This window comes from Mastomys coucha, unplaced genomic scaffold (genome assembly GCF_008632895.1).
Source record: "Mastomys coucha isolate ucsf_1 unplaced genomic scaffold, UCSF_Mcou_1 pScaffold20, whole genome shotgun sequence".
NCBI classification, from domain to species: Eukaryota; Metazoa; Chordata; class Mammalia; order Rodentia; family Muridae; genus Mastomys; species Mastomys coucha.
In genome coordinates, this window is record NW_022196903.1 from 10,792,591 (window position 1) to 10,814,517 (window position 21,927).

Consider the following 21,927-nt stretch of genomic DNA (forward strand, 5'->3'; position numbering starts at 1 on the left):
TCCTCAGGCTGGTATGCTTCTGGTTGGTGGCTCAATCTCTGGGAGCTCCCTGCAGTCTGGGTTAAATGAGACTGCTGGTCTTCCTATGAGGTTGCCATCCCCTTTAGCTCCTTCAGTCCTTCCCCTAACTCTTCCATAGGGATCCCCAACTAAGTCCAATGGTTGGATGTAAGTATCTGCTTCTGTCACAGTCAACTTCTGGTAGGGCCTCTCAGAGAACAGTCACGCCAGGCTCCCATATGCATATCATATGATGCATGTCATAGCATCAGTAATAGTATTAGGCCTTGGTGGGTACCATTCCACCCCCCATGATATGAATCCTAAGTTGACCCAGTCTCTGGACTGCCTTACCTTCCGTTTCTTCTCTATTTTTGTCCCTGAAATTCTTTTTTTTTTTTGCAGTACTTTATTATTATTATTATTATTATTATTATTATTATTATTATTAATTATTTTCTTTACATTTCAAATTTTATTCCATTTTCTCATTTCCCCTATCCCACCCCTCCCCTGTTCAATAACCCACCCACAACAAGTGATTGCTGACAGGAGCCTGAAATTCTATTAGACAGGAACAATTCTGTATCAGAAATCTTGAACTGGTTTAGTCAGCTCTGCTTGAGGCCCTGTCTATCTACTGGAGGTGGACTCTTCAAGTTCCCTCTTTCCACTGTTTGGCATTTTGGATAATGACACCTTCAAGGAATCCTTAGAGTCCTGAGTCTCTGGTACTTTCTAGAGTGTCCCCCATCTCACCCCTGATGCTGCTTATCTCTGTCCATTCTCTTGGCACTCTGGACTTCTCTCCTGTCCTCCCCCATACCTGATCCTGTATGATCTACTTTCCCCCTCACCCTCACCTCTCCCACCCAGATCCCTCCATCCTTCTGCCTCCAGGTTTACTTCCTTCCCCCTTCTAAGTGGAATTGAAGTATCCTCCCTTGGGCCTTCCTGATGGTTCCACTTCTTACAGTCTGTGGGTTGTGTCTTAGGTATTTTCTAATTTTTTTGGCTAATAGCCACTAATCAGTGATTATTTACAATGTATTTCTTTTGAGGTCTGAGTTACCTCCCTCAGGATGATATCACCTTGGTCCATCCATTTGCCTGCAAAATTCATGATGCCTTCATTCTTAATAACTAAGTAGTATTCCATAGATAAACCACACTTTCTATATCCGTAATTAAAGTGCAAGGATGGGATTTGTGTGAATGATGTGATTAATAAAAGAGCATGGAGAAGTGTGCAGGTAGAATTACAGGGGGCTTTGAATGTTCAACAGTGTGGAACTGGGATCTAGATGAAACTGAAGTCAGATAACAGCATTCTGATTTTGTGTTTATATTTATTATGTTTTGGTCTCTTTTGAATTCAAAATCTTTGAGCTTAAATCTTGCCTGTACTATAGTAAAATATGAAGCACATCATATGTCTACTACTCTTTTTTGTGATCTGTAAAATTGAATGAGAATAGATCAGATACCAACCTATAATTGCAAATATTGCCTGTGATCACACGTGACACTTTAGTGCAATATGGGAAGTGAGCTAAATACTCAAGAAGGATAGATCTTAAAAATGTGTGAATTTCCACCTTTCTAATAAATATGTGTAGAAGCAAACAATGTTTATCAAACAATGTTGTGTTAGTGACATTTACTATCTGCACTGTCCAGTAGGTTAGGCATGGTTATTGAACAGTTGCTATCTAACAAGCATGATTAAACTGATTGTTTAACATTTTATTTTTAAATTTAAATTGAACAAATTGTTTATGGTGGGATACTAAAGACAATTGGCTTTCAGTCCATGCACAAGTAATATAACCTTATATCAGTACTCTGAAAAGGGCAGACTCTGAGTGGATTCACTGAGCATTTGGTTTTATGACTGTTCCTTTTCTGGTTGGCTGAGAGTTCAGGAGTTCTGACTCTAAGGTTCTGCTCATAATATAGAATATAACAATGCTCCTTTAGTTAATTCATTGTGATAAACATAAGATGCCTTATCAAGTAGCTGATGAAGGAAATAGAAACTTCAGTGTTAAATGGAGAAAGGTAAGTATCACCATTAGATCCACAGAAGATAATTTCCTAGAAGGATCAACTGACAGTGGCATGAATGTCATGTGATGTGTTCATGGGCTCCTCCAAAGCTGCCATGCAGGAGACAAAGCATGTGGTGTTGTAGAGGTATTGCTATAAATCATGGTAGAGTTGCCATGTTCCGTATGGTTTGCACCCATCACATTTCTGACCTAATGTTTCTGAAATGGACTGAAATGTCTTTGAAATATCTTTCCATTGCTCTTCACCACCTTTCTTTGGGTTTTGCTCATCACCACTTCTGTTTCTTAATATTCCTATCTAAACTCTGGCCATTCTTCATCCCCTTCCTTTTCCCTTTCCTTTCTCTTTCTGTCATCCTCAAAGTTTCAAGTAGATTTTTGTTTGATTTTAGAACTTCCTTACCTTCATTTTTGCCTTAATACCTTATAATTTGGCCACCTTCAATAAAACAATAGAATAACTTATTTATAACCCCAGGTCTTAGAATGTGCTGATCTTGCATTGGTTTTTTCAGATGCTGTGTTTGTAACTTATACAATCCTCTACTATAACCCTCCAGTAATTATTTAATGGTCACTTTCTTTAACATTAAAATACCTGATATATTTCTTGTTCCTACCTTGGAATTCATTTTTCTTTTTGAATTCCTTTATCATCTTTCCTAGTACACTATCCTGTGGAGCCTCCTGATTGATTGTAAATTTTACTGATCCTGTAGGAAACATATATGTTTCTTGCTTCTCAGGACTATACCTACACACTCGATCTTGTCAGAAAACTTTTTCAAGATTTTTTTACTGGGCTCTAGTCTGTCTTTCCATGATTCCTCATGCATTTTTCCCCTATTGTCTCTCAACCAAATGACTAACTTTCTCTTTCTCTTTCCTTCTTTCTTTCTTCTTCCTTCCTTTCCTTCCTTCTTTTCCTTCCTTCCTTCCTTTCTTCTTTCTTTCTTTCTTTCTTTCTTTCTTTCTTCCTTCCTCCTTTCTTTCTTTCTTTCTTTCTTTCTTTCTTTCTTTCTTTCTTTCTTTCTTCTTTTCATTCAGGAACCTTTTATGTGTCTGTTTTTTAAAATACACACAAACCTTGGCCTTCAGTAATACTAGGCACACTTCACTGTCTTCCTTGCCTTCTTATTCACGTTTCATCCTGCAAACACAAAAATCTTTTCTTCCTATTACTTCATGTTTTGCTATTAGGATATATCTTTATCATTTCCTCCTTATCTTTTCTCTCTCCAAACCATTGAATATGCATGCCCCTCCTTACTCTTTGTTGGTACTGGCCTGAATGCCCTTTCCCTGAATACTAGCTTTCCAGGTACCAGAAGGTACCACGCAAGCTTCCAAGGAAGGGAAGCAACCAATAGTTTTACCCAGCTATGCAAACTCTGAGACAGAATGATGACCACTATGGCATGAGGCAAATCTTAATGTGGATCTATGGAACACAAGGAATCCCTGAAATACCTTAATATGCCCATTTTCAAAACTGCTTTCACACTTGCATTTAGAGCACGCATTCCTTTTTCATTTCTGTAACTATACAAGAGGGTTATACAAAACTTAAGCAATATTTTACGATTATAATTTATATGATGTTTAGTACAGTGTTTATTTGTATGTTATTATGATTTTTTTCCTCCATGTTGAAAAACAAATTTTGATGTAGATTACCTGAAAAACAAAGGCTTTTCTGGTGTCAGGTTCTTTAAAATTCTTAAAAGTTACAAGATAACCTAGAAGGAAAGATACCTTGGCTACAATCTTATATGACATCCAATTTTTGTTAATTTCTTCAAATAGCTTGTGTTTTTTAATTTATCCTTTGTTTAAAGATACTGCATACCTTTTATGCTTATGTCTGTTTCAAACTCTTTCATAAAGCTTTTCTACATCTTTCCTTTCATCCAATAAATTGCATGAGTATTTCTATTAATTAATTAATTTATATCATATCATTTCTAAATTGTGGGAGAATATAATACAGTCTTTGTGATTCTATCAAATTATGTGTTTTATGTTTTTAGTAATTATTACATTAGTAGATAACATTTTTTCAAAAACAACAACAACAACAAAATTTAGGTGTTAACTATGATTGGTTATGATGTTCACTTAAGCATTTTAATGTAGGTGACTGTACTGGCTAGTTTTGTGTGTCAACTTGACACAGGCTGGAGTTATCACCGAAGGGAGCTTCAGTTGGGGAAGTGCCTCCATGAGGTCCAGCTGTGGGGCATTTTCTCAATTAGTGATCAAGGGGGTAGGGCCCCTTGTGGGTGGTGCCATCCCTGGGCTGGAGGTCTTGGGCTCTATAAGAGAGCAGGCTGAGCAAGCCAGCAAGGAACATCTCTCCATGGCCTCTGCATCAGTTCCTGCTTCCTGACCTGCTTTAGTTCCAGTCCTGGATTCCTCTGGTGATCAACAGCCATGTGGAAGTAAGCCAAATAAACCCTTTCCTCCCCAACTTGCTTCTTGGTCATGATGTTTGTGCAGGAATAGAAACCCTGACTAAGACAAATTGGTACCAGCATAGTGGGGTATTCCTGTGACAACCTGACCATGTTTTGGGGAGGACTGTGGAAGGACTTTGAAACTTTGAGCTAGAAGAATCACTGGTTGTTAAGAACTCTGTGGGATGGTCTGTGGGAGCATGGAAGATCATGTTGAGAACAGTGCAGAGATGGAGGCCTGGCTTGTGAAATTTCAGAGGGAAGATAAGACTCTTATCAGGGCCATGTTGTTTTGATTGTGAAAATTCTGTGGTTCTGGTTATCTGGGGCTGAAGTATCTGCTGTGATTAACAAGATACCAGAACTACTAAAGTGAAAAATTTGTATTACTGGGACTATTGATGCTGGTTTGCTGGAGCTAAGAAATTAGTGGTGATTAAGAAGAGACCAGCATCATTGAGGTGACATCTTCTGGGAAGTGTTTTTGAGAGCAAAGAGACTGTGTTCCAGAGATAGTCAAGGTTGTACCTTGTGCTGCAGCAGGACTTGGTAAAGTGTAAGAGTAACCCAGGTGGTACTGGTTTTGACAGCATGAAGGGGTCATGAAGAGCAGCTGAGGCTCACACAGTGAGAGGCCATGGAAGGCCATTGGTAAAGGGGCAGCATCGGTTTGCAATTGATGGCCCAGGACTGAAGGGGTCATGCAAAGGAGTTGAGGCTTGGCACCATGAAGAAAGCCTATGAGAGGCTATTGGTGAAGCCTTGTTACAGCAGAAGATAGTGTTTTAGTGATGACAGTACCATGAATGACCACCAAGGACAGCAGCAGCAGTGGAGTACAGGCGTCTGGAGCCCAGAAGACAAGCTGTGTGCTGCATAGGGCAGAGCTGGAGAAGTGACCGGTTAAGCCCTTAGAGGAGCCCAGAAGATCGTGAGTTGAATCCCTGACATTGGTTTTGCTTTTGATTGTGACTGTGCCCTGATATTTTTTCCTCTTGAAGGAAGAATGTATTTTAGTGGAGCCCAGTTAAGAGACTTTGAATTTTATATATAAAGACTGTGGCACTTTAGATCTTGGGGATGAATAAGAACATAAGGGTTGAGGCTTAATAGTGATGTATTTGTATGTCAAGTTGACAAGGGGTCAATTGTACTGGCTGGTTTTGTGTGTCAACTTGACACAGGCTGGAGTTATCACCGAAGGGAGCTTCAGTTGGGGAAGTGCCTCCATGAGGTCCAGCTGTGGGGCATTTTCTCAATTAATGATCAAGAGGGTAGGGCCCCTTGTGGGTGGTGCCATCCCTGGGCTCGAGGTCTTGGACTCTATAATATAGAGAGCAGGCTGAGCAAGCCAGCAAGGAACATCTCTCCATGGCCTCTGCATCAGCTCCTGCTTCCTGACCTGCTTTAGTTCCAGTCCTGGCTTCCTCTGGTGATCAACAGCTATGTGGAAGTAAGCCAAATAAACCCTTTCCTCCCCAACTTGCTTCTTGGTCATGATGTTGTGCAGGAATAGAAACCCTGACTAAGACAGTGACAATACACAAATAAATCAGTGACATGATAATCTTAATATTCTGTAAATGTTTAAATGCAGATCATTTGTAGTAAATAGTCTAATCATCCAATAGGAAGCTATGTGCCAGGAAATGCCTACAACAAATTTATATTTAAAAACCTTCCATGTTGCTCACCAACTTTCTAAAGAATGTGCCGCTATATTTACTATACTATATCATATATAGTATACCACTGCAAGGTGTTCTCACAACCATTAGAAGCAGCTGTTTCCTAGCTCCAAAGAACATTGCCCTTCCTAACTTACATTGTATTCTCTTTCAAAAAGTTTATGGGCATCATTTTGCAAATCTTATATAATTCAAAGCTCATATAGCTTTCAGTTACTCTTCTTAGCATTATAATTTATCTATTGAAAATTTAAACCTCAGAGAATTATTTATACATTAACATGTAAACTACTTAAGTATGTCAAAATATATATAACATTTTTTATCTTAATTAAAGAATATAATTCAGTCTCATTAATTACATTCACATTGCTGGAAACTATGACTGTCTTTTATATCTAGTTTTTTTTTATTCTACCAATTTTGAAATTATCTAACCTTTAAAAAATAAGGTCAAATTATTTCCTCACTCTATCTCTACATAGTATGGTTCTACAGATATATTTTAACTTGAATAATCTATATATTTCATAAATATGCAGTAACATAGTATCTGTGTTGTTGGGGTGAATATTTGTTACTTAATATAGTACCTTCTAAATCTACCTATATTGTTACATTTATAATTTTCTTTTTTAGAAGACGTAATGTTATTGCATTGCATAAGTATAATTCATTTCATTTCTATATTCATCTTCAGTAGATATGCCTTCATAAATGTGAATCATGTTTTCTAGTGTATTAAGTAATTATAATAGTCATAAGTTATTCAATATTTGTTCCTTATACGACATGGGTTTCAAGTAATTTTGTAGATAGGAATATCTACAGTATTTAATATCTACAAATATTTAATTTCAAATATATCAAATACAGATGAGTATTAGAACACATATTTGACCAGAATTAAGTCAAACAATCACTCAGACTAAATACCCAGAGTGAATAAAATTGCTCACACTTTCAAAACTACCTCATAAGTATTGATTCAAGTTTTATTTGTTGTTTTTGTTGTTTTGTTTTGTTTTTGCCTCAGTGAGGAAACAGTGTTTATTAGAACACAGTGCCTTTAGGAAGGCCATGGCAGGTAAGAACAGCCATGTTACTTTCCCTAGACCTGTAATCTAGAGACACTGTTTCTGATGATCTCCGAGCTCTGTTAGCCATGTGCCTTCCACTGAGGTTGAAATGTAGAGAGGTGTTTCTGATGTTCTCAGAGCTGGGGCTTCTTTCCTGCTTCATTCCTGCCACTTTTACTAAGATCATTGACAATGACCCCACTTCTTACAGGTTAGAGAGAAGAAAAAACAGTCCAGCCTTTCTTTTTTTTTTTTTTTATTAGATGTTTTCTTTATTTACAGTATCTCCTTTCCCAGGTTCCCCTCCAAGAAAAAAAGAAGAAGAAGGAAAAAGGAAAAAGGAAAACAAAAACTAAAAAACAACAACAACAACAACAAAACCCTGTTCCCTCCCCTCTCCCCCTGCTCCCCTCTAAGTTTCCTGGAAGACATGGCCTCTCTGATGGTGTGCCATTCACTTTTGGTATTGTGACTGTCACTGTTACGGCTTGTAGAGAGCCAGCAGTGATAGCAGCAACTTATGTGTGTTCATGTAATTGCTGGTGCATTTCCACTGTTCAGTTGGAGTACTGATTTGCTGGAGGCATGTTAAAGGTAGAGAAATGAATATTTCATTCAAAGAAAGTACCTATTATGGAATTTTTATTGTAAATGAACTACAGTCAACAATTTTGGAAGCTATGGTTCTTTTGTTTTGAAGGATTCAGTCCAAGTACACATATTGGATACTGTACAAAAGAATCACTCCACTATGTTCAGGTATATTACATGCTACTCATATAACTTGGGTCCCCTAGTTCTGGATAATATTCTATGCTTAGAAGTTTATCATCTAGGTTTTTTATAATTTTAATTGGATATTTGAAGCAAACAATGGACATGTACTTTATGTATAAGATACCAAGAAGAAACAGAATTTGACATGAATTAGAGCTTAGAGTTTAACTGAGGAAGAATAAGAGACAGTATAGATTTGTAAATAAGAACCAATGACTTGAAGGTCAGTCATAGGCATGATAGGTAGAATAGAGAAAGAAAAAAATAATTGTTAGTAATTAAAATATTTGTAAATAGGAAAGTTTTTTCAATTAGAATGAAAATTTAAGATGTTATTATTAAGTTGTGTCTATGTGATACAGCAAAAAATTTATCTTGTTCTAGTTTTAAATTTTACTTTGATGTTTTATCATTTTTCTTCTTAATTATGTTTCTTAAATGAATAAATTAAAATGTACTTTTGAAATTCCATTGGTCTATCCATGGTTTACCACTATCAATTGTCCATTGGGATTTAATTCATTTAATGTCTAGAGTCAAGTGTTCTGAAATCAATGGCCTTTCCTACAATCACTCTTTATGTGTTTGAAAAGCATAATATGTGCCGTGACCTTTTCTTAAATTTGTGTTTCCATTGCTGCAGTTCAGTAAACCCATTAATATGAACTAAGTCTAAAAACTAACTGGCATGGGGAAGTGGGAGGCAACAGGGGTTTGTTTTTGTTGTTTTTGTTTGTTTCTTTGTTTTTTGGAGGGGAAACTGGGAATGGAGAAATTTACATGTAAATAAAGAAAATATCTAAAAAAAATAAAAAAAATAAAAACTAACTGGTATTTAAATTTTATGAAATTAATAAAGAAATAACACATCTGAAGCAGAGAGGAGGAATTAAAAAAAAAAGTGACCAGTCTAAATGGAGGGAATTAACATTGTGTCTACTAATTTGCTGTGGTGGTTTGAATGAAAGCAACTCCCAAAGGCTCTTATGTTTGAATAGTTGGTCCCTAGTTGATGGAACTGTTTAGAAAGGATTATGATCAGTGGCCTTGAATAAGTAGATATGTCTCTAGGGGTGGGCTTTTATGTCTTAAATATCTTTTCTGGCACCATGCCTTTACTCTACTGTCATGGACTCTAGCCTTCTGAAACCATAACCCCAATTAAGTGTTTCATCTATAATTTGCCTTGCTCATGGTGTTTTATCACATAAACAGATACATAACTAAAATGGAAGTTGGTACAAGCAAGTGGAATGATAACTATGATAGGCCTGACTGTGCCAAGTTCTGGAGAAATGTGGAAGTCTTTAAGATTTGAAGTAGAAAAACAATAGATGTGAAACATGAGGCCTAACCATGCATCTTATTAGGAGCTTGGAAGATGTGCTGAATATGGAGGCCAAACTCAAGAGATTTCAGTAGGGAATAATGTTAGTAACCGAGTGACAGACTGTTTTTGGGTTACTTTGGTAAAGAATGTGGCTACTTTCTGCCCTCATCCTAAGAATTTCCCTGAAGATAAATTAAAATGCAGTTGTCTAATTTACTTTGTAGAAGGAAATGCCAAGACAGCCTTCAGTTGTCTCAGTCTTGTGGTTACTAGTGATAATAATTGTCTACAGTAGTTTAAAGTCTATTTGCCTGCTTTTGAAAGGCATACTGACTGCTTCAAAATTTAGCAAATATGAATGGATCTCCCATAAGCATCTATCCTCAGTTTCCATACACACATAAATTTTTGGTTCAGTTAGATAAATACCAAAGGTGACAACTGCACCATGAATGAATATTTAGTGTATCAGAAACTGCTGGACTGTCTCCTAAAATGGGATGTTTGGCTTTCCCACCTTCAATCGCTGTGTGGATTCCTGCTGTTTCACATTTTATGAGCTTTTAGGGCATTCCTGTTTTATGATATGGACATTCTAACAAGTGTATAGTGATTCCATATTTCTTTACTTTTCATTTAATCTGGTTTCAACCATCACACGAAGTACTGACTATGTTCTCATGAATTTACTTGCTATCCACAAAACCATTTTGCTGAGATATCTTTGTGGTCATAGAAAAATTTTAAAATAGTGATGTTTCTTTTTGTTTACTTGTAATTGATGTTGGAGCATTCTTTGCGCATTCTGCATAAATATTCTTTATTAAATTAGTCTGTTTGGGCAGTTGTTTTCTCCCAACATTGTTTTTCTCCATGTCTTAACGGTGCCTTTATGAAGTGGAAGTTTTGAGTTTTACTGATATCTGACTTATCTAGAGTCTCACAGACTGCATCCTTGCTTTGACGATGACCATATAAACAAAGTTGGTTCATTTTCCCTTTTACTCTTCTCTGCAAGTCCTATGGCTTTGCATTTTACACTTCTGCTGATCCACATAGAGTAAACTTTTGTGAAGTGTAGGTTTGTGTATAGATTCATATTTTTTCCAGGTTTTCCAGCACCGATTGTTGAAAAGACTGTCTCTATGCCTTTGTCAAGTATCAGTTGACTCTATTTGTGGGGTTCTATTTTTGGAGCTTTACTCTATTCCACTGATCTTTTCTTTCACTGATAACATACTGTCTTTCTTACTGAAGCTGGAGTGTAAGCCTTGAAGTAGGAGTTTTTGAGTTACCAAACTTTCCTTGATACAGTATGACTATTTTAGGATTTTGCTTCTGCTTTCAAATTCACAATCAGTTTGTCAGTATCCACAAAAGTACTAAGCTTAGATTTTTTTTCTGGGTTTGAACTGAATTCATAGATTTCAGAAGGAAGACCTGCTGTCAATATTTCATCTTCAGATATTCCTTGATTTTTTTAAAAAATTACTTTTGTGTTTTTTATAAGGATATTGTATATAGATTGTAAAAGTTAGTCCTAAATATATTGATTTGGAGGGTACTGGCATGAATATTGTAAGGTTTTAATTTCAAATAGTACTAGTTTGTTACTAGTAAATAGGAAGAGTAACTTTGGTACATTTTTACTGTAAAATCTGCTTTAATGACAGTTACATTTTTTACTTGTATGCTAGAGTCTGCAATTATCACTGACAGCAAGTTCAAATTCAGTTTCAAATTACTCTATATCACTTTATAGTTAGTGTAAATTCATTAGAATTGCAGTGTAACTTGAATATTTTCCTACCACCTTAAGGGTAGGGTCATCATTCATTTACAATACATCTCACTCAAGACTGGGGTTGATATTTTATGAAAAAATATTTTAACTTAGTATGTTAGCTTATTGAAATGGAAAAAAAGAGAAAAGATTTGTGTGCCCTTCCCCCAGCCTTGAGCAGTTTAAGTAAATCTTACCTTAAGTGCTTGCTACAGTTGGACCTTAATGACCCAGGTGGGGTCTTCTGCCTTGCCGCACCTGCAGTCTTCTACAGGAGTAGACTGCCTGCTTCCCTTGCTTTGCAACATAATCCAGCTGAAACAAATGATGGGTCTGCAGCTCTCTCTATATAAAGGCAGTGCTAAATATTAAACTTTGTAGCTTCATCAGAAACTTTGTCTTGGCTTCATCATTCTCTTGCAACCCATCCCTTTTTCATTTCCATCCCCCGCCTTTCATGTAGACCCACTTCATCCACGGGGTGTTTCTGTCCATTAGTTCAGAGGTTTGGAATATTGCTTTTAGGCCTATGTGACAGAGAACTTAAAGATAAAAATATGAATTGGAGAGACATACTCTGTTTATGAAAGACAGGAAATAGAACAAAGAATAAAGGTTTAAAGGCAAGATTTACATCTTCCAGGTTTTCCATATTCAGCAGTATCCCATGCAGCTGTGAAGCCATCAATGGAGTACTCCACTGATGCTTCATCAAGCACTTTCATGATTCCATTTTCTCTCATTTGTGTCATCATCTGCACATCAAGCTGTCAACACATCCGTCCCTGAGATACTTTTTTTCATTCATTTCGTTTGTTGAGGTTTTTGAAGTTAGTTAGAAAAGGCAGATCAATGTAAATAGAAGCTCAAATGAGTAGCCAATGAAGGAAAAGAAGGCATGGAATAAATAGCTGGGGATAATAGAAGTCAGACTTTTCTCTGTTCAAAACTTTAATATCTATACATCATCAAGTAAATAAATGTCATACTATGAATGATCATATGCTGGTTATACTGTTGAAATTTTTATCATCTACATCAATGGGTTCAGTACCTATTAATCAATATATTTTGTTGTGATAGAAGCTGAGAAAATGGCAAAGATTGGGTCTCTACACTTCCTAAAGAAGCAATTGGGGGATATAATTGTGTAGCATGTACTAGACCAAATTTGAAATCTCAAGTCATCTAGGCTTATCCACCTGATGCAATATTTATCAGTATCAATACCTCAGTGGGAAATGCTTTATGCTAATGATCCTGAGTTTGCTTATGTATACTAAAAAGACTTTTACTGAGACTTGAGTATTTCTTCTCCGTGTTAGATTTTTCATTTAAAGAGAGATGTCAAACCAGCACTGGAATCAAGACAGTGGCTACATTGACAATTTCCTCAAATTACCACATTGTGATATGGATGCTGACAGAGTGAAGCTCTGTTATTTTCCTGAACCTTTTCGTAGATTTCAATAACATCCAAGTAGGCAAGTTCAGGTAGTATTTACCAAATGAAACAAAACTATAGATATACCAGTCTGCATTCTTAAGTCTAAAAGACTTAAGTTTGTTGTTGCAAGACATTTCAGAAGGAGATTTCATTGCACTTCTGGCATCTATGTCACTTCCTATACCTGTATCATTAACATTTTTTTTTTTAACTTAGCGAATGGTATCATGAACTTTCTTTTGCTTACATTGCATCATATTTGCAACACATTTTTATCTTGGCAAATATCAGTCACTCAAATCCACACTAACTGTACACATGCCATATTCTTAAAGCACAATTAAAAGGAAGAGTATATTTATTTCTCTGTCCTCAGCTGACCACAGGTTTTGCACATAGCAGGTGTCCAGAACATCAAGGACTCAAGGAACAAATGGCCTTTATACTATTTGAAAGTAAATTTACAGGAAGTATAAATGTGTAAAGTATTTTTCACAGTTTATACACATATGACAATGCATTTTTATACTACTCTACCGGGTACCCTCATTTTGCTGTGAGTGAAGTCCATCAAAGTAATTGTCATAGCAGGCTAACTTTATGTATTGCCATTCGTCTATGTTGGCAATATTTTCGTCCTGTTTTCTTATTTATGATTTTTACTTTCTTTGACAGAATCATCTTTCTAAAGTGTATATTTAGATATTCCATAATATTTCTATGAATTGTGACAAGTATAAGCGATACTTCTAAATGAAATAGTCTTATCCTTTATACCCTTTGTCTTTGATAGTGGATTTTTTTTTGTTTTATTTTGTTTGTTGTTGTTGTTGTTGTTGTTGTTGTTGTTTGGTGTGAAGAGACATGATGACCACAGAAACTATAAAGGAAAACATTTAATTAATGCTGGCTTACAGTTCAGAGGTTTAGTCCATTATAATTATGGACCATAAAAGGCAGGAAGCATGTTGGTTTGCAGGCAACATGGTGCTAGAGATAGAGATAAGCGTTCTACATTGGGATCCATAAATAGCAGGAAGTAACTGTTTGTCACACTGGGCATAGCATGAGCACATGAAACCTCAAAACCAGTCCTCACAGTGACACACTTTCTCTAACATGGCCAAATCTCCTGATAGTCCCACTCACTATGAGCCAAGCATTCAAACATATGTGTCGAAGGGGACCATTCCTATGCAAACCACCACACCTGTGAATAAATGTTTTGAACCGTATTCATATTAACCAATATTCAGTGAAACTATTCTTTCAAGGCATGTCTCTGAATAGATCTCATTGATGTTTTGAAAAGAATTTGGTGGTACCTTAAGTATCATTTACTTTACTTTCTTATATCCCTATAGAGAGTAAATCACTATAACTGGAATATGGTGTACATATGCTTCATCCAATGTGGATAAATGGTAGTATATTTGACATTATCATAATTAAAGAAACTTTCCTTAACAACCAGAACAATATTTCCACCTCTGCAATCTATTTGCATGACCAAAGACTAATTTGTGAACCAATATGAGAAGAAATCTCCTATCATCTAGCTCTCCAGTATATGCTTATGTTTGTTTATACTTCATAGTTTTGTAGCATATCAAGTCATCACTATAATGTGAGCCTATTAATAAACACAAAATATAAGGATTTGGTCCTATTACAATAATGTTAAAGTCACCACATCAACTTTTCAAAGCAGTATTCTATATTTATATAAACTCCAAAATGCATATCCATAATTAATTTTATTTGAAATTCTAAACTAAAGTAACATTGTGGTGTGTTGAATTAAGACAATGGGAAATGCACTGTATTTCATTATCTTTTAAAATCACTGGAGAATTTTATTCCTTCTAAGAATTTACTTTTCCACTTTTGTTGAAAATAAATCCTGTTATCATACAATATATCCTTGTTACAGTTTCCTCTCCCTCTACTCTTCCCTGATCTTTCCTACCTCCTCTTAATCCAGATAACTCCCATTTTTGTCTCATTAGAAAATAGCATTCTTCTAAGAGATAACAACAAAATAAAATATAACAAAATAAAGCAAAAACCATTCTATGGTATCTGGAAAAGCAAACCAACATAAATATAAGAACCCCAAAAGCAGACAGGAATCAGAGAAGCACTCCTTCACTTCCTCTGGTGTCTCATAATATTATTTTTAAGCAATCAGTCAATGCAATAAATTTCCTTATGATGGTATCATATATTCACAGTCATATTTTCTTCATACTTACAGATTTCATGTCTTGTCTCCTCTTTTTTCCCTGCTTCCTGCTCACTGGTCTCTTTCTTTCCTGAAATTAAATTATATACATACACATATATATATATATATGTATATAGGCATATATATATATATACACATATATATTCTTTCTGTGTATATATATTCTTTCTTCCCTTTGTGCTCTGCGCCTTGTTCAACAAAATAGGACAACTGGATAAATTTGTGTGTGTGTGTGTGTGTGTATTTCTGTAAAAATTGCCATTGGAGTTATTGAAAGCAGGAATTTGCTTCTATAAATGATCACACTGGCAAATAGACTTGCTGTGTGGGGGAGAGCTATGGTATGGGGCTGTTGTTAATCTTCCTCGACTCTCTGCTTAAATTTTAAGATGTCTAACACCTTCCTTCCATTTATTTCACTTCTCCCTCTCTCATACTGTTCTTTTTTCCATTTACGCTCTGTCTGCACTTATTCAACAAAATAGGACAACTGGATATGGAATCTTGATTACTTTCAGAGGATCAAATGGAGAAGAATAGTATAGAAGATTATGTACATCGAAGGTCTTTTGTAGGTAAGGGAGGATGAGGTCGTGGGAAAAACAACTCCAAAAGAGGAGATATTCTTGATCAATTTTACTCCATGGTGGGCAGATCTAGACCTCTGGACAATCTCTATGATAAGGAGAATCAAGGAAAGTGTGTGCTGTATCTAACAGATTTTGTGCAGCTCTAAGGAGTAGAAGGTTTCTTTTGTTGTTGTTGTTTTTGTTGTTGTTGTTGCTGTTGTTTTCTGTAGAGTAGGCAGCTGGCACCTCAGGAAGTGATCTGGACAGAGAACATGGGTTTAGCTCATGCTCATCTTCTTCTGCAGGTCTTGGGAGTAGACTCTGAATGCCTAGTTTTTTCATTTATAAAGGAAACACCTGTGTTCTGTTTTCCTTTCAACTCAATGATTGATTACCTAAGTCTTTATCTCCTTTGTGGTTTAAATATTCTCTCTATTCTACCTAGTTTTTTTTTTTTAATTCTCACACTTGTTCAGCTTTGTAGTTGTTTGTTCATAGAGTAATAATACATCGATTCAAGAAATCGTTACTTGTTGCCTTTATGTTCCATAGCAGTAGTCTAAATTCTTAACACACTAAGATGCTAACAGATAAACAATCCTGGGCTATAGAGTTCCTGCTGGTACAATCAGAATCAGGATACTAAACTGCTATGAGTATTTTTCTATTGTTGGTAACTTTATAGCATTGAACCTTTGCAAACACAACTTTTTCCACCTCCATTTTTAAAAAAATTTTGTCATACCCATGCCCCTTGTTCTCAGTCCATAGCACACAGATTGTCTTTCCCTTACCCCAGTTCATCCTAGATCTTTCTAGCCTCCTCATACACTTATGTGTTTTATTTAGCTATTATTGCTACCCAAATTACCGCATTGATAGCAGAATGCTTTCTATCTACCTGCCCAGTGTTCTTGGTTTCCAATGATAGACACAGGTAACCTTCTGTTTTAATATGCCTTAAACAACAAAATGGCTGGGTCACTCATAAACTTCCAATTGCTAATGCCTCCTCTGATACTCCTGAATTATTACTCACTAAAATCTACATTCTATCTTTGTTACTCCAGACCCAGTGCAGGGTTGGTGGTTGCTGGGGCTACTATTCTTCAGCTTTTATATGGTTGTATGCTTTTGCTTCCATAGCTCTCAATCCTGCATCTTATTCCTTTCCTTGTGATGGCAATTCTAAATCCTTCTTTCCTTGATTCCCTTGTCTGGGAAATCTAAAATCCCACCTTTGTCTCCATGCCCTGCCATTGGTCTCCAACAACTTTGCTAGTTAGAACCAACTGTGAGCAGGTACCGGCAGTGTCTTACATGTAGAAATGGGAATACCCATGTAATTTGGGAACACAATTAACATAACAAGTCAAAAACCAAATCCACAACACCTGTGAGAAAGAATAACTTTTTATCATCAAATTTTACCTATTTTCTTGTTTGCAGTGTTTCTACAAATGATTGATGTTATATGAATGTAATTGATCTCATGTGAATGCCTAATGCAAACAAGAGACTACTAGAGAATTTCTTCTAAGCCTTTCATCTATTTTAGTAACAATATAATAACTTTAAAATAATTTATATACTGTGTGTCTTCTAGCAGAAAATATCCCTTAGAAAGCTATGGTTATATGTTTGAGAGAGAGAACATGAGTCATTATGATCCAACACTTGGAGGAAAACTAGAAGAATTGTTTGGAAAATTGTTTACTATGAATACAGCAAAACACAAATAATCTAATATGAATGTAATAAATGATATAGACATCTATATTTTAATGATAATTAAAATGATGTGATACAAAAATAAATGTGAAATAGTAACATAAGGAATGTATATAAAGAGTAAGCCCATGTGTGTGAAAGCTTTTCATATTGAGAGAAATGTAGATATAAGAAAGAGAGAACAAGAAATGGGAGGGTGCAAAGGGCAATAGTTGAATTACCTTACTGTTTATGACATCAGTCTACCTTAATTGTTGTGTTTAACACGATGGTTTGAAATATGATCTATAGAAGACATAAGGCTTTGTGGAACACCAATGACAGTTGGGGAAGTGTCACAGTAACACTGAGCATTTGCCACTGTAATTCAAACATGTCCCTTCAGGTTTAACAAGCCCTTCAAGCTATTAAGATTTCACTGGGATAAAGGATTCTTTAGCTTAAATGCATTTGAAAATATTATTTAAAAATAAGACTGTTCTGATTCTCGGAAGAGATTGTGTATGATGCTACTCAAACAAGTTCAATGCTTGAGTCAGACACTGTTGATCAAGCACAGTACTCTGTCCTGTTCCAGTTTCACTGAAGTGTTGCTTCAGCTTGCTATGCCATAATTACCCATTCATCAGGTTAGATGGGTAAATTACAATATTTTTTCTATTTATATAATAATAAGTCCAACAAAGTTTGGTGCCTTTCTTAAATAAATGTATTTAGCCAAAGAAAGATTATGAGAAAAATATTTCAGAATAAAGAGGAAGACACTAGGAAAACAAACTGGCTAAGTAAGAGATAGGAAGGGAAAATAGAAATTCAAATTTCATCAAAATAATAAGCCTTACAATGTGCTAAAAGGAGAAAATGATTACTACCAATTTGTTAATTGTTGAAAGCCTTAGATAACTCATTAAGTATGTGTTGAAGAGGCAATTGAAATCAGTCATCCTTTCTGTTGGGGTCTTACAACACAAATACATTTATTTCATAAATTATGAAATTTAATAATAAAAAATTTTAAACCTTCCAAATATATTTAAGGAGAGGAATGAAATATGAACCTCCCAGCAGAGCATCTTGTGTATTCTCAACAATGAGATTTAAAGTTCTAAAACTGCAAGTGAATCTAGTGCTTGTTATACTGATTTAAAGGTTTAATATTATGAATGAATTAAGTAATACATTTTTGGAGATAAATGTGCTCTGTTTTGTTTAATGGCTGTATTAATGGAGACAAATATACAAAGTTAATTTTCAAAGTAGTGACAGTTTTTTATGTCTACTCACAGAGCTCCTCCTCCAATGTGATGCTGGGGCTGAATGTACTTAGGAATCCACTGCAAGGTTGACTTGAAAGGTGTGTAGAAGATTGGGAAGAGAAAGGTAAATGCCATTCTGGGTGATAGCTCTTTTGCTCTTTATGCTGTTTCTTAGTATATCAATGCTTATTTTAATCCTTAGTATTTTGGCTAAGTTTATTTTCCCAATATTATAAAGTTTCTAATGGACCACAGAGGTATGTCAAGCTATAGTCGCAGGGTTTCTTATCCCTCTTTATGTGACTGGCTCTCGAGCTTCCCCCTTGCTCTCTGACAGCTCTCATTTTTTAAATATTAGTACAAAAGAATTTGAGACTTTGTTTTGAACTATTGAAAATGTATGATTGTCCAAGAAAAATTACTTGATATATTTTTGCTTCTATTATGCTGCCTTCTGAGAGCCAATATTTTCAGTATTACTAGTGTGCATGTATATGTGAGTGAGTCCAGCTGTATGTATATTAATGTTCATGTGTGATAAAAGTCCTGGGCCATGACTCTGCCCAGCACAGAATTTTATTTGATTTTTTTTTGTACTATCAACTCTCACCCTTATATTTTCTTTTGTTCTTTGTTTTCAGAAAGCTTCCTAAAGGAGGGGAATCATTATGCCTTAGGTTCTTCAATTATTTTCCTCTGTAGGTCCCCTTTGTCATAGGCAAGCTTTGGGTCTTCATTTTTGCATAAATTGACCTATCCCCATTTCTAGGCATTTTTCCAGTTAAGAGTCACCATAACCTCATTGAGGGATGCATGCAGATCTACAGCTCTCATAGCCACTTATTTCACTTTGTGCTTTACCTGTTTGTGCTGTAGTTATTTTTACCAACTTTATCACATTATAAAACACAGAACACAAAGTCATTGGACATTTAGTGAAACTTTATAATTTTCAAAGAAGTATGACCTGTTCTGAGTGTATTTTCTCATTATCTTTATGAAGTGAAGCTGAGGTTGTAATCTTCATTTGACAAGTGGAGGAATCGGACAATAAAGAACCTAAATGATTTGCAAAATTAATTTACCTTTAAAAGTAATTATTAGCTCAGAGCTAATAATTAGTAATGAGGAAGACTTGCTTTTATCACCTAAAATTTTGTATGGTGTGAGATATTAGCATTCACAATAAAGTTAATGGTTACACTAATGTACTCAAATTTTAGAACAACTTTTGATATTATCATTTGCTTCCTCTTGTTAAAAAATATGTACTTGTATGGGAGCAGAAATACTTTGATTTATATTAAAATAAAGGACCTCCTCCCTGTTAACACATCAATACAACATTATTTAGCAATAATCTCTCTCTTATGCGTATCATCAAGATGACTTATTAATAAGTATGACAATATAAAACATTGCAAACTTAAAAGTTCCACATTCATTACAGATTCAAAAACATTAAAAATTCAGTTACCTTAAAAAATCCTGTTTCTTAAAGATCCAAAATCTCTTTAAAATTTCAAAGTTGATGAACTACATACCCCTGTAAAATCTAAATAAATTACATAATTTTTTATTCCAGTAGGATATAACCAGGGCAGAGTCAAATGTAAACAAAACAAAACTAGCTCCAACAGTGTAAGTAACTCAGTATCCAATGTCAGAGAGTCACTCCTGGTCTTCTGGTCTATTCCTAAAGCCTCCGAATATGTATCTTGTGTCCTCTGTTCATGCTGGCTCCACTCCATTACCTTTGCTGTCTGTGGCAGTAATCCTATGGTACTGCCATAGCTAAAATGTCAGGTTCTTCTGCTGTCACTTTCATTATAATAAGCCAACCTTAGGCTCTTTTCATGGTGTCATTCAGTCTTGGGGCTTCAGCAGCGATGGGGGTTGCACCTTCACCAGTAGATCCTTCTTGCTTCACACAGAGTGAAGACTTAGATCATCTCCATGATCCCTTCATACTTTCAAAATCTGTATATCCTGGGTTACTCTTATTCCACCACGTTCAATTGTGAACAACATGTACAATCTTGGCTGTCTCTGGATCACAGCTTCTGGGTGCAATCCCTGAGGAAATACTCTAAGAATATTATACCTCAATGCTGCTAGTCTTCTTTGAATCACTAGTAACTTCTTGGCTCCTGCTAGACACTGTCATCTGTCTCAATAAAGAAAAGGTTTCAATTCAGTAGTCCTAGTTTCTCGGCTAGACTAGAAAGACTAAGTGTTAATTCAAAATAGCAAAATACCAAAAAATATACTTCCCTTTGAACATAACAAGCCAGGACTCAATGAGCTGTGCTGTATTTGCCATTATCTCCCAAGTTCCAATAGTACAACCTACTTAACTTTCAATACTCAATGGCTTTTTAGCCCTAAGATCCAACATTCTTCCACAATCCTAAGAACAACAACATAATTATGTCTGTCACAGCAATACCCCACTTCTGATACTAATTACTGTCCTAGTTAGTTTTACTATTGCATGTCCTGAATCACAGTCCCTTGATGGGAACAAAGGAAAGAACTCAAAACTGTGTAGGAACGTGGAGGTAGAAACCATGGAAGACTGCTACTTCCTAGGTTGCTCCTTGTGACTTGCTCACTTACTCTCTGAAAGAACCCAGGACCACCAGCCCAGGGTTTTCACCACCCACAATGGGCAAGGACACACCACGTAAATCACTATTAAAGAAAAAGTACACAGCATGGTTGCCTACACTGTGAAGCATTTACTCAGTCTTCTGAGATGATTCTAGCCTGTGTCAGGTCGAAATAACATTTAGCCAGACTCCTTTGTCATCATTCCTATTCTTTGTATTTCCTGCTAAGTTTTCCTTAGTAAATCTTTGCTTTGCTTTGCTTAAAATTGAATAAAATAAATGAATAAATAAATAAGTAAATAAAATAAAGCAGGAATTACCTGAAGTTTATTAATGAACCAGGAGATAAATTATTTTTGAAAAATGATGAAACTTTTTCCAGGAAGGGAATTTATATTCTTGGGCAGTTCCCAAACCTGCTTGAAACTTTCTAATTAAGGTTTGGTAGTATGATGTGTTTGTAGTGATTTTCCTTGTTTCCACGGGTCTAAATGATCGTTAACCACACATTGCTGTAAATAATGCATATGCGTACTGCCAGAAGCTCACCATAACAGAAAAGTGTATTTGAGAAGCTTTTATTCTTGAGCATTTATAGAAATATCAGCCTTTGCAGCTGAAATATTACAGGAAGAATAAATTAATTAGAAACACAGATTTGGTTGTTAGATTGATTTGTTTATGTCCTTACAGCAATTTCAGATTTCAAATTTGAACTATTTACTATGTTAAAGTTTAAAATTATTATATTTATGAAAAGGGACATTGCCATTTATTATAGAAGTTAGTATTTTGTTGCATGAGTCCTCTGTCCTGCCCATTTTCCTCCTTGGGGTCAGTGGATGAGAAAGTGCAGAATCAACAACTTGGACTCTGGCA

General features: G+C 35.6%; 1 protein-coding gene across 4 annotated transcripts in view; it reads left to right on the top strand.

The window, feature by feature from the left end:
• Foxp2 (forkhead box P2) overlaps positions 1 to 21,927 on the top strand; it is a 534,032-nt gene that overhangs the window by 164,404 nt on the left and 347,701 nt on the right. For 3 of the 4 annotated variants that reach the window (XM_031381204.1, XM_031381198.1, XM_031381206.1), the window contains exon 3: positions 18,467 to 18,560. The exons of the other annotated variant lie outside the window; for it this stretch is intronic. The gene's annotated coding sequence lies outside the window, so the exon portion shown is untranslated. The remainder of the gene's footprint in view (positions 1 to 18,466; positions 18,561 to 21,927) is intronic. 4 annotated transcript variants of the gene reach the window in all.